The 12,299-nt window shown below is 37.8% G+C and overlaps 1 protein-coding gene across 2 annotated transcripts in view; it reads right to left on the reverse strand.

Moving 5' to 3' along the window:
• Positions 1-12,299, reverse strand: part of GRIN2A (glutamate ionotropic receptor NMDA type subunit 2A) — a 192,089-nt gene that overhangs the window by 142,292 nt on the left and 37,498 nt on the right. The window lies entirely within an intron of this gene.

The raw sequence follows: 12,299 nt of genomic DNA on the forward strand, positions 1-12,299 counted from the left end.
TGCTTGGTAGACTGCATAAACACCTCTTGAAATACTGGATATAGTAAAGAAACTGTGCTATTCAATGATCATCTTGAGAATACTTATTAGCAAATACGATTACAAAAGTAAAATCAGGAGAGAGAAGACCAGTGGGAATCATGAACAATTCCACTTAAACCTAAGAGAGGAATTGTGTAGAAGGTTTGTTGCTTAGGTAGGTAAACACATATCATTGAATATTTTGTATTCTGCTAAGATGCTCCAGTCCCTTAAGACATTTCTCTTTGCCAGTCACTTCTATTTCAGATCACCAGTCTATAAAAAGAAACCACTAATATATACTAGCATACATGCAGCAAGAGCTAGTATCTATATAAATATCCCTCAGAAGATAGTTGCCCACTCCCTATCATCTCATGTAAAGAAACAAAAGGAAAGCTAGGAGTTTGCAAGAAATCCTCTTTAATACAAAATTCTTGAAATCCTTTTGAAGTAGGTTGGAGAGCAGGGGTACAAATATAAGAGAAAGTCCCTAGATCTCCACCCAACACTTTCACATCTTTCAATTACTGAAGTAGCATGCCACAGAGCACCCACTTCACAAGTCCAACACAATACTCATAGCTAACAGATTTAGTTCAAATAAGAGCAGTAAACCAGTTAAACCAAGTCATCATGGAAGCAGTGTTGAAAATAACACAATTGTCTTGAACTGAAGTCATTTGCATGGCTGCATTTTTTGGTGTTCCCAGTTTTCCCCACAGTGAAAGATTTTTCCTGGGGCACAGACTGGTCTTTTCCTCAAGAACGCTTGATCAAGCCAGTTCAATAGTGCTGAACTCTGACAGCCACGTGGACTGTCAAGCTAAGCCAACAGCGAGAAAGATCTCACTGCACTATGGAATCAGACATAAAGATAAATTTTGCTTTAAAAGCCTTGTTTCCTTGCAGAATTTAAACCCCAGTCCATATATTTAATTCTTTTTAAGTATCCTGCTTTTGGCAGCTAAATTAAATTAAATTAAACCTGAAAATAAAAAAAAAAAGCAAACACTACCAATCAAAACTGCAAACAAAAGACAATCTTTAGATTCCAGACCATGAAGTAGAGAAGTAACCATATCCCTGGACTGAGGCTATCTTCTAGAAAGATATTTTCTATAGCATCCTGAATGCTTTCCAATGGTGTTTATGAATTCCCCCACTACTGAAATGGATGAGTACACTGCAAAGAGCTAACTATAAAAACTGTAAAACAGAGAGCTCATTTTTCTCCAGTTGTGAGTTCCAAACAACAGTATCATTAAACATACCTCTTGCCCAGCCAAGATATTATTTTATTGCATGCAGTAAACTCTGTCCTGGTCACATCAAGAGCCTTCTTAAATGACTGACTTGTCTAACTGTCTAACTGCTAACCTCTGTGGGCTTTTCACCCAACTTGTGTGAGAAGGGTGTTTTTTTGGAGACTGCTGAAAAACAGAGGGAGCTTTACTAATAGCTATAATTACATGCTCGGGGTAATTTAGTTGAAAATGAGCTGCACAGTGTTTTCATGTGGCTCTAATATTGCTATGTCTCACAGTTAGGGGAGAAGCAGGAAGTCACAGAGAACCTACAAATTGGATAAATTGGATCAAAGCTAAGAAAACCATCTGCAGATTTACCTGTGACAACCTGTTTGCTCAACAACACAGGCAGTGATGAAGCAAACAAGCAAAGCACTAGCATATGCTGCTCAACAGACAGCAGTAAACCACAGCAGAAAGCAAATTTTATTGCTAGGTCCTATTCCTAAGTAACATGAAAATGTTTTCATATTTCATCACTGAGAGCGTGACCTGCATATTAACACAGTGGAAGAGTCACCAGTTAGCACTGTCAATGAGGCTTAATCATCCACCTCTGCTGCCCAGGCGAGCAACAGGTTCAGAATAATAAGAGGACACATCTGTTCCTACTGTTCTATCTTAAAATACGAAAATTATATCACTGAATTCCTCAACCAGGTCAGAGATCTGCAAAATTCTTCAGGTCTTAAACACCTCCTTTGTCCTGTACTACTCAAATGCTCAGCCTTTGATTCATGATTACTTAGAAATCCAACTGTGCTGGACCCTCAAAGGCATGAGGGACACAGGTGAAGGGAGCAGTGTCAATACAAAAGAAAAGTCAAACCAGAAAGCAGCAAAGGTCTTCCCGAGAAAGCTTATCCATATGCAATGGTGGCTGCCTGCTGTCCTGCATGACTTGAAAGAAGAAAAAAAATCCTGCTCGCTTCTTTTCACTCCGTAGAGGCTTCATTTGTTTTTCAGAGAGGAATGGTGCAGCAGGTATTGCTACAATAGCCTGTGACAGAGAACATTTCCCCCAGACCCCTTGCAAGCCCCACAACCTCACAGTTGTCCAGCACACGGGTCATAAGGTTGACATGACAGAAGCCTTTCATGGCTGATGTTTCCTTTTCTCAATCAGCACTCAAGGGTTTTGCAAATGCCCTTCTGCCCCAAGAGTTTTTGTATGGATTACCTCACAGCATATCTCTTATCACCTAGGGTTTATAAACAGTGTTATTAAGAGCCACCAATGTGTCTGAAAAGATGCATTCTGCAATAGAAAGGATCCAACCAGAAAGGATCACTGGATGTTTCCCACGCCTTTCTCACCATGGATTACACCTATCTCACCCAGTTTCTTGTGTGCTGTAGGCAGACATCAGACTACAGCCCATAGATCTTCCAGCTCAAATACACGTTGGAATTGATTCCATTTCATATGTCACATTTCATTTCTCATTATTTGAAGTATTACTGAATTTCCTTGGAGCTGCAAATATCCCGAACCAGACTCTCCCTTGTCAAGAGACATTGCAGCAATATCTTTCTATGGATAGGTCAGACATTTCTCCAAAATCTATGATGAAACGTGAGGTTTTCTTCAGCCTCTCACTGGGTATGCTCAGTATGCCTCAATCCGTGCCAGGTGGTCTAGGCACACAGCAGATACTGTACTCATATTTGACATGTAAATTGGCACGGCTTGCCCAGGTACCATAAAAATAGACAGCACTTAAAAAAATAAATATCAGTGAGTACATTTGGAAGAGGGAAATCTTTCCTACCAGAATTCTCTTAGGGAAGAATAAACCTCTCAACAGAGAAAATGATGAAAAAGTGAAAAGCTATCAAAAGAAAAGGGTGGTGAGAAAACTGCATCCCCTTCAGAATAAATCATATCGTTTTCCATATCTTTAAAGGACACTGCTAAACATAATGACTAATATTTGTGAACAATTAGGCAAATCTCTACTGAGTTTGCTCCACATGAAAGCAGCTTTAGAGGTTAAACGTTTTTATTCCAAGAGAAAGCTTAAAGATTAAGCAAAATCGCATTGTGGAGTGCTTTGGTTAATGACATCTTCATAAACAGAGACTATACCTCGACATAACTGGCTGTATGTGCACATACATGTGTGCTCGTGTATGTGTGCCAGTTGTCCTTTCTGTAACAGAAAAACTCTACATTTAGAATTTTCTCCCAAATCTTAATATAAATACTGGCAGATGTTGTTACCTTTGTTGCAGAGAGATTGGTCCTTGGCAGGTCACAAACTTGGAAGTTAAATAAGAACACTGCAGAATCACAGGAATACCAGCACTGGGAAACAGGTTTACATAAATTCTCTAAAGTGAATGCAAACTTTTTTGACAGCTGATCGAGGTCTCGTGCCGGACAACATCCTGGAAGACCATCTAGAGATCTGGCTTCTGACAGCTTTGGTTTTACATCAGCCAGTATTTCTGCAGTTGGTGACAAAAGCAAATCCTACTCTACACCCAAAATGATCATACAAATATGTTTTGCCACTACTAGAAAAGCTCTTTACACTACTCTTAATGGAAGAAATAAAGTCACATTTTTACAGTGTGTTGAGTATACTTAGGAGTCTCAGCATTTGAGCTTTTGTTTATGTATTTTGAGGACTACGAGGTGAACTTTTAAGGACTGAGCTTTTTTTCACACTTCACCTCAGACCAAAGACCTTCTGATGCATTTCCAACCACAAAAGTTTCAACATAACCCTTGGGCTATGTTGAAAGAGCAGCCTTTTATAAGCAAAGCTTTGTTCAGGGATAAGCCATTGAAACGTTCCTATGGACTTCACTGTATTTTTTGGCCAACACGACACGGAAAAATCTACAGAATGGACAATGAGATAGGTAAAACAGATCTATAGCAAGAATAGATGTGCCTTTTGTTTAAGGCCTAGGATCCCAACGATCATGTTGGTTAGTATTCAAACAGCCCTGCACTGAACCACTTGCTCTCTCAGCACTATCTAAAGATTAAACAACTTGGGCTCTTTGGACATGGGAGTATTTCAGTAGCCATCTAACACTAGACCCAGAGCGAGCAGCATAGTCTCAAGCCTTGCCGTTGCTTGTAGTAATAGAACAGTAGGTTAGACAACGGCCACAGAGCAATCCAGCCAACTGCCAATGACGACAGTGAGATTAAAACAGGAAATTTGGAATAATCCAACAGGCAACAGAGAACAAGATACTGAACTTGGATTGTCATAGTAAGAAGCTGTAAGCCATTTTGAATGGCGGCCCATCAGAAAACTATCACTGTGTCACAAAATGAATTATCTGAATATTAATGACAGTCAAAGAGAAGTTCTCGCTTAAACATCTTTCTACTTTTCAACGAGCTATAAAAGAATGTACCAAAAGTAGGAGAATGCCATTATCGTTTTGTGCCACTTTTATAGGCATGCACAAATCAAGGCAATCTCTGTGAGGCACTGCTAAGATTTCACCTATAAAACTGCCTGCCGTTTTAAAACCCCGTGGCAAAAGTGTCAGACAAAAGGACACGTAAAGAACAGAAAATTACTTAAATAGCTAAAGAAATTGAATTATGAGGAATACATTAAAGAAACACATTTATAATTCTGTAGTTAATAAAAAGGCTAAGGGGGAACTAAAATTTGATTAACTGCTTTTCAGATTTCTGTGTGCTTCATGTATTACATTACAGAATTAGATGGAGCTTCTCTGAATGTGTTCTGATCGTTATCAATACTACAAAATCACATCCTTATGTCAAGAAAAACAATCCTGGCTAGCCAGAGAATAATTATTTTAAGCAGTATATTCACCAATGAAAAGGAAAAAAAAACCAAACATTTATATAATAAACAGAGAAATTAAGATAATAGAAATCCCCCACTATTGATTTCATTTAAATCATATTAAAACTAGCAGATAATAAAACTTCCCAATACTGAATTAGACTCTTGTAGATTATTAGATTGTCTTTGTGCTTCAATTATCAAGTACACTCACGCACACTTCAATCGCTATTATACTCTGCATTTCTTTCAAAAATTTAGAAGTGTGTTTGGGATTTGGATTATTTATACATTTACCTCTTCCACATTCCAAATTATTAAAAACCTATTAGGAATATCCAGAATACATGGATTTTTACAGTTTAGGAAACTTCTACATCACCTTGCACATGAGGACAGAGAAAAAGGAGGAAAGTTTAGAATCTATATTGGAGCAATTTTGTTATTGTACTAAAAACAGTTTTTAAGGTCTTTAAAGAGGCAGAGGAAGCAGTATTTTATTTAATGTTTCTGTTAAAAGGTACTCACACATATGCAGACTATCTTTACTCAAAATACCCTGCAAAGCCTGCTGGAGTAGTGAATTGACCTGAGTGGAATTTGATGATCCAAGCTATTTTTTCAAAAGCTGCCGTTATATATTTTTTTTCCAGATATTATATCTGGAAGTATAAGTGCCAGACCTTTTATTTTCTAGCACTTCTACGATTACCATATAAAAATATACTTAGATTAAGTTATTAGTAAAATATCAGATTTGGGGGATAGTACTGCACTTTTTCTCAGCCTTTTTAATTTCATGCTCTAAAGCCTAAACTTTAAAGCTATGAGCTCATCCCCTGTGGCATCGCAGTTCTCCACTTTTTGGCACAGAATATGCAAATGAGACCCAGTCTATACGGTTCTATAAGTCAGTTACATCTAACTTTCTCTTTTGGAAACTGAGTTTAAAAAAAGTTTTCCAGCTAATTTAAGGTTCTCCAGAATTCAAATAGAAAAAGCGTATAGAAACCCACTCAAAATTAAATAAATAAGCAAATATCCCCAGGATTTATACATTTCTTTTTCAAAGTCACCTGCAGTCTACTGTATTTTCATTCTTATTCTATATAAAACCATTTTTAAAAACTTATGCTTGAAAGACCAAGGGAGGAAAGACTTGGTTCAGGCAACAGTAGCAAGTGAGCGCAGATGCCTCGTTCCAGGCATGGGGGATTCGTTCCTTGGTTAATACTGCATTCAGTTGCATGATTTTTCATCTATGTAAATAGATTTGCAACATTCACCATATTTCAATGTTCTCTTTGTTTCGCTGCCTTTCATTGAAAGCGCACCATCCTTGAAAACACTTGGACAAGAAAACTAGGACAACTGTAACACTTGATCATTCCGGTATCATAACCTCAATATAAACAGAACAGTGAAAAGATAAAAATACATTCAGTTCTTATCTTAAAATCTAAAGAGGGTGTTGCCATCTGTATGTATCAAATACCAAATACCAAGATAAAACCAGATAAAGACCTCAAAGGCAGGCAATTTTTATGTCACTGGAAATGCTGAAAACTTTTTTTTCCCACACCAATTCCAGATTAGCAACATCCGAGCTTCTCTTCTCCTTCCACTTTTATTTCCAATCATTTCTCATTATTTTTTCTAATTGTTTCTTATTAATGCGTATAAATACCTGAAGGAAAGGTGTAAAGGAGATGGAGCCAAGCTCCTTTTAGTGGTGCCCAGTGACAGGACCAGAGGAGGTGGGCACAAAGTGGAACACAGGATGTTCCCTCCGAACATCAGGAAACACATTTTCCCTGTGTGGGTGCCTAAGCACTGGCACAGGCTGCCTGGGGAGGCTACGGAGTCGCCATCCCTGGGGATATTCAAAAGCTGTCTGGGCATGGACCTGGGCAACCTGCTCTAGGTGGCCCTGCTGGAGAAGTAGAGTCAGACCAGGTGACCTCCAGAGGTTCCTTCCAGCCTCAACCAGTCTGTGATTTTTTTGTCACTGATGGAGCAGTTCCTTAAAATACCCATGCACATCTCCATGAATGCTCTGTGGTTAACGGTGCAGTATCAGAATAATGAAACTATGACTGATAAAAGCCATGTTAAGAGAACAGAATGAGGAATCATCAGTCCTCTGTACAGCAATCTCAGCCCGTGGGCAACTTATTATTAGGGCAAATTAGGCTAAGAGCCAAACTGCAGAAAACACTGATTTATACAGGGCAGTTAGTCTGTCAATAATATGGTAAACTACATTTGTTCTGAGGTGTATGTGTCAGATGCTATTTGCTCAAAGTATCTAATGAATAAAAGGGTAGGACAGTGCTGTCATTTCAACTTGGATCAAAACTCACATTTTATATACCTTACAGGATTCTTTATAAATGTAAGCAACAACAGCATTTTATTATCTAATAAATTAGGTCTCTTCATTAACTTAACCAAACAGTGCAGAGTTCTAAAGAAAAAGCTAGTACATTGATAGATGGGATATTCTTTTCCAAAAGTATCTTTTATATGCTGATGGCCATACTCCTGCAATGTGAGAAACTATGCAAATGAGCATGCCATAAACTAATTTCTTTATTTGACATCTAAGTCAGCTCTGAATGAATCAGAACCACCAAAGTATTTTTATAACAAGAGTGACCACAGAATAAATACAGAATAATTTTTTTTCAATGGTGGTAAGCAAGCTGCAGCCATGAGAGAAGACTGATGCAATACACCAGGAGTGCTTCTCATTTACACACCTGAATTATAAAGAAATGTTCTACATTCCCCCTTGGGGAAGAGGTGAAATATGCTCCACTGAGCCGGAAACTCACTGCTCTTGATTTTTCTGCCTTAGGTTGACTTGGATATTCCCTCTGTAAAGCTGGCAGAGTCATAGTGGGAAATTCCAAAGGAAACAGTCAAATTTCTTGATGTCATGTCATGAAGTCATGCTTTTCTGTTTTGTTTTGGGGTTTTTTTCTGTGTGTGGGCATACATACATCTATATATACATTTTTACACAACACTCTCCAGGAACACTTCATCCTGCGTTGCTCCCGGTTCCCCTGTAAGGAGGTTCAGCCCAGGGCCGGGGGTGCAGCGTGCCTGGCATTCAGCGCCCACATACAGGTCAGCCTGCAGCAGGTGGAGAGCAGAAGCTCCTCACAACCACTTCCCCCCCCATGCTGTACACAGCACGGCTTGCACTCCAGCCCCACACTGCCCCATTCATCACAGCTGTTCGAGTTGTTTCTCCACCAAAACAGCTTTGCCTAGATCCTTTTACAGAGACCAGTTTTTCACTCTTTTGTTCTTGGATCTCTCTCATGCTTCAGTAATGCTGATTGAGATGCAGACCTGCACAACAGATATGTCACAGGCCAAGAAGCAAAATATTCCAGGACTTGTTCCAGGTTACACCAAAGTCCTTAAATGGTTTGGCCTTGTTCCGTACTTTTCCACTTTGCTTTGACACATACGCTAGACTCCAAAAAGTCATCACTATTCAGCATCACATGTCCATGCAAACAGATGTAACCTATATTGTCACCAGTACTGTCTAGAGAAAAGAACAAATGGTGCCAAGCTCTTTCTTGTACTACTTCAAGACATTCTTCAACTTGTGAACAAGAGCTCACCAAAGCCGTGCACAAATTCAAGTTTCTAAATTGGTGATTTATTTTTTCAGGAAAATTCTACATTCTTAGGACCTGATTTTCCTTGTGACTTCAGTTTTTATTGCTTCTAGATTAGACTACAGTACCTCTGTACTAAGAAGGGGGTTTTGTAATATTCTAGAGGATAAAACTCAGTGAAGGTTCCGTATACAGAAGAACAATTCACCATGTAAAATCTTGATCAGAGAAGACACAAAATTAACAGTATCATACAGTGTTGCAAGAGAAAATCCATTAAAAAAGTTATCCTTTTCAGTATGTTTTACAGATAGGAAATTTAAGCATAAATTATCAGCAATATCTAGGGCCATATAAAAATCCAGCATGGTATTGTTACTACTAGAACTAATGCATGTAACCTACTCTTCCTGTGCAGCTGTAAAATATTTCCTTTAAACCTATTACCTCTTCTTCAACTAGACTAACAAAATACTATTCTTTTATCCCTCCACTGAAAAGGAAAAAAAAAACCCTCAAAGTTAAAATATAAATCTTGCATCTGAAAGCTTAAAAGTGATAGCACAGTCTTCCCACCCCAAGGTCCTGCTATTCTCTCTAAATCACTTTGTATTCTAGAGAGTCTGGCTACATTGCCAACACATAAATTATACTTTGCATGGTTTGATTGTTAGATTTATTAAATTCAATATAATTAAGTGTGAAACTTTCAGTCTGAAACCCATATGCTGTAAGTACAGGAACAAGTATGTCTGAAACTTTTGAAAGTTAACCATTAGTAAAACAAATGTATTATTTTAGATCTATAAAACAGTTATACAAAGTAGGCTACATTTAACCTTATGGGAGCACAATGGGCCATGAAGTACAGAGCAAAGATCAGTCTTCCATAAAGTTATAGATGAGGCTAAAACACAGACAGACATACTGACTCCTGGAAGATCCAAATTTAGTCCATTACAAATCTTGAGTAGACTAGAATAGTAACTCATTTTTCTGCTAGAAATAGCTAATTACAGATTCAGAACAAAGTTCAGCAAGCTGTGCAATTACCAAAATGCAGACAAATTGAATGACAGGTATAATTTCAGTTGTTATGCAACTGGCAGATTGCAGGAAAGACCAAGGAACGCTGGTCTTGGCACTTGCAGAACAGTTCTATGATAGTCCCATTCTTGGTAAACAGTCATTAGTAGCATTTTGACTGCCAATGACAGATTTTGACCAAAAGAGATACTTATAAAGGTTAATTTGGTGTTAAAGACTGTTTAATTTCACAGGCCTTGTCTCCACCAAAATATGAATGCTAACTCATTAAAGCAGCTATATTGATTTTTTATTTCTTCCTTGTAACCTTTACACTGCTCTTCAGATTTTTTTTTTTCTTTAATCTCAAGATTTCTCCAGGAAATCTTGCAAAAAAAATAAATTATTATATTGAAAAGTCATAAAATTCATTGCAGCAGTGTGGTGGTTGTAATCTGTGCTGTCACCATTGTGCTTTTAATGTAATTCACATTTCACCCCTTTCATTAGCTACCATTTTTGTGTCAATATTTCAGAACCAAGATGGTCAGCGTGATTCCCTTTTAATCAATTAGATTTATTTACTTTATCAGTAAGCATAAGACATGAAAACTGATAAAGTTTCAATGATTTTTAAATCACTTGAGAAGTAGTGAACTATTTCCCTAATGAAGAAAACAGTCCATTCTTTTTAATAAATCTTATCTAGTTTTTTTAATAATACAAACGTACATCTCAGTCTAGAAAAGGGAGGACAGAAACAATACTGCTTAATTTTATTGACCCTGAGCAACACCCCCTGCACAAGCCCACAGATCTTATGGAAAAAACTATGTCCCAGAAATTTCTCAGAAGTTATAATGAGAAACAGATAAAACTTAAATTGCTCTTAAACCATTTACTGCTTTTAAATCGCTGTCTTATTCTAGCTGTTCAGCTAGAACCATGAAGGTACCATGAAGTTACAATATTTTAATCGGGGAAAACATGCTGCCTTTATCTTAAACACCAAGTCTTCTGGATACCACTCTAAATTCACTGAAAACTGTTATGTTGGGTTTTTCAAATTAAGGATGGGAACTGTGTTGTAAACACAAAGAAAAAGTAGGACAAACTGAAGCAGAACGAGGCTCGCGCCTTGCTCCCTGCAATAAAAGTAATCAGTCTCTTACAATAAGTACTCTCCTGTAGAACATGTTGAATTCAGAGAAGAACTTTACATTCATCACTACCTAACCCTGAAAAAAATCACACTTTTTAAGCGGTAAAAAAGCTACTCTTGATAAATAATCTTTATTGCAGAAATGTATATTTGTCTTTGAAGGCAAGGCAAACAACATTAAGATACCTCACATTCATATCACTGGGACAGCATGCTATTTTATCATCAAAACGTATAGCCTAGCATGAATTGTATTAATCACTGTTCATTATGTAACTTGGTTCTGAGGAAGAAAAGTTCATCTCAGGATGCATCAGCCAGTGTCTGCAGCACAGCTACAGAAATACATGTGGTAGTTGACACAGCACTGGTGAACAAACATCCGAAATACTATTTTGTAAAACTCTTGTTACCCACATTCAGAAAAGATACCTGAAACTGTACAAGTATAGAGAAAGGCTACAGGAGTAACAGGGTAAATCAAGAACTGTCACACAGGCTGGTTTAGCCTAGCAAAGTGAAGGCTGACAGGGACACTCCTGTCTGTTGTGTGAACGGGATGAAACAGGAGCATTAGAAAAGTGCAAGAGCTGTCTAAATTTAAAAACACTGCTTATACAGTCACACTGTATATGAGGTAACCCTGAATAAATTTACGTTCAAAAATAAAGGTGTCTAACCATGAAAATAAAGAGCCTATCAAACTTCATCCTTTTAGAAGAAATATTGAGTGCACCAAGCAATTTTTAATGTAGTATTTTCACAATTTATAAGAGGGGTTTTGTTAGGCAGTTCTTGAGATGGAAGCCCAGTGGAGTTTTTGAACAGAACAGGAAATTTCCTAATAAAAACTAGCAAGGCTGAAATACAAAGAGCTAATTTTGCAAAGAGGTTCTTTGACTGTAAGGCACAGCCCACTTGGAAACAAGCTCATAGTTGACCATGAGTGTATGGACACAGCGCAAAGGTTTTCCAGACCAGCCAAAGCATTCCTTTCTCATCTGAAGAGCAAGAGTGAAAGATGCTGTCAGCTTCTCTGAACATTCAGCAGCAGGCAGAATTACAGGACAGCTAGTCTGGCACTATGCTGTGCTATTATATTTAGATTTCAAACCAGATGGATGCCACCTGATACTTAAATATTACCATTTTCTACTTGAATTTTAAATAAAGCATCCTAGTTCTGACTGAATCTTAGACAAGTGGTGGCAGTGAAACTAGAATTTACAGAAAAGCAAACCAAAAATGGATTAGAAGTTCAATGAGAGGAAGACATACTAAACACAAGGCTGAAATCTTCAAAAATTCACACAAAAAGGCAAAGGCAGAGAGCTTTCACCCAAAGACAATA

The sequence above is a fragment of the Falco cherrug genome, chromosome 4, assembly GCF_023634085.1.
Source record: "Falco cherrug isolate bFalChe1 chromosome 4, bFalChe1.pri, whole genome shotgun sequence".
NCBI classification, from domain to species: domain Eukaryota; kingdom Metazoa; phylum Chordata; class Aves; order Falconiformes; family Falconidae; genus Falco; species Falco cherrug.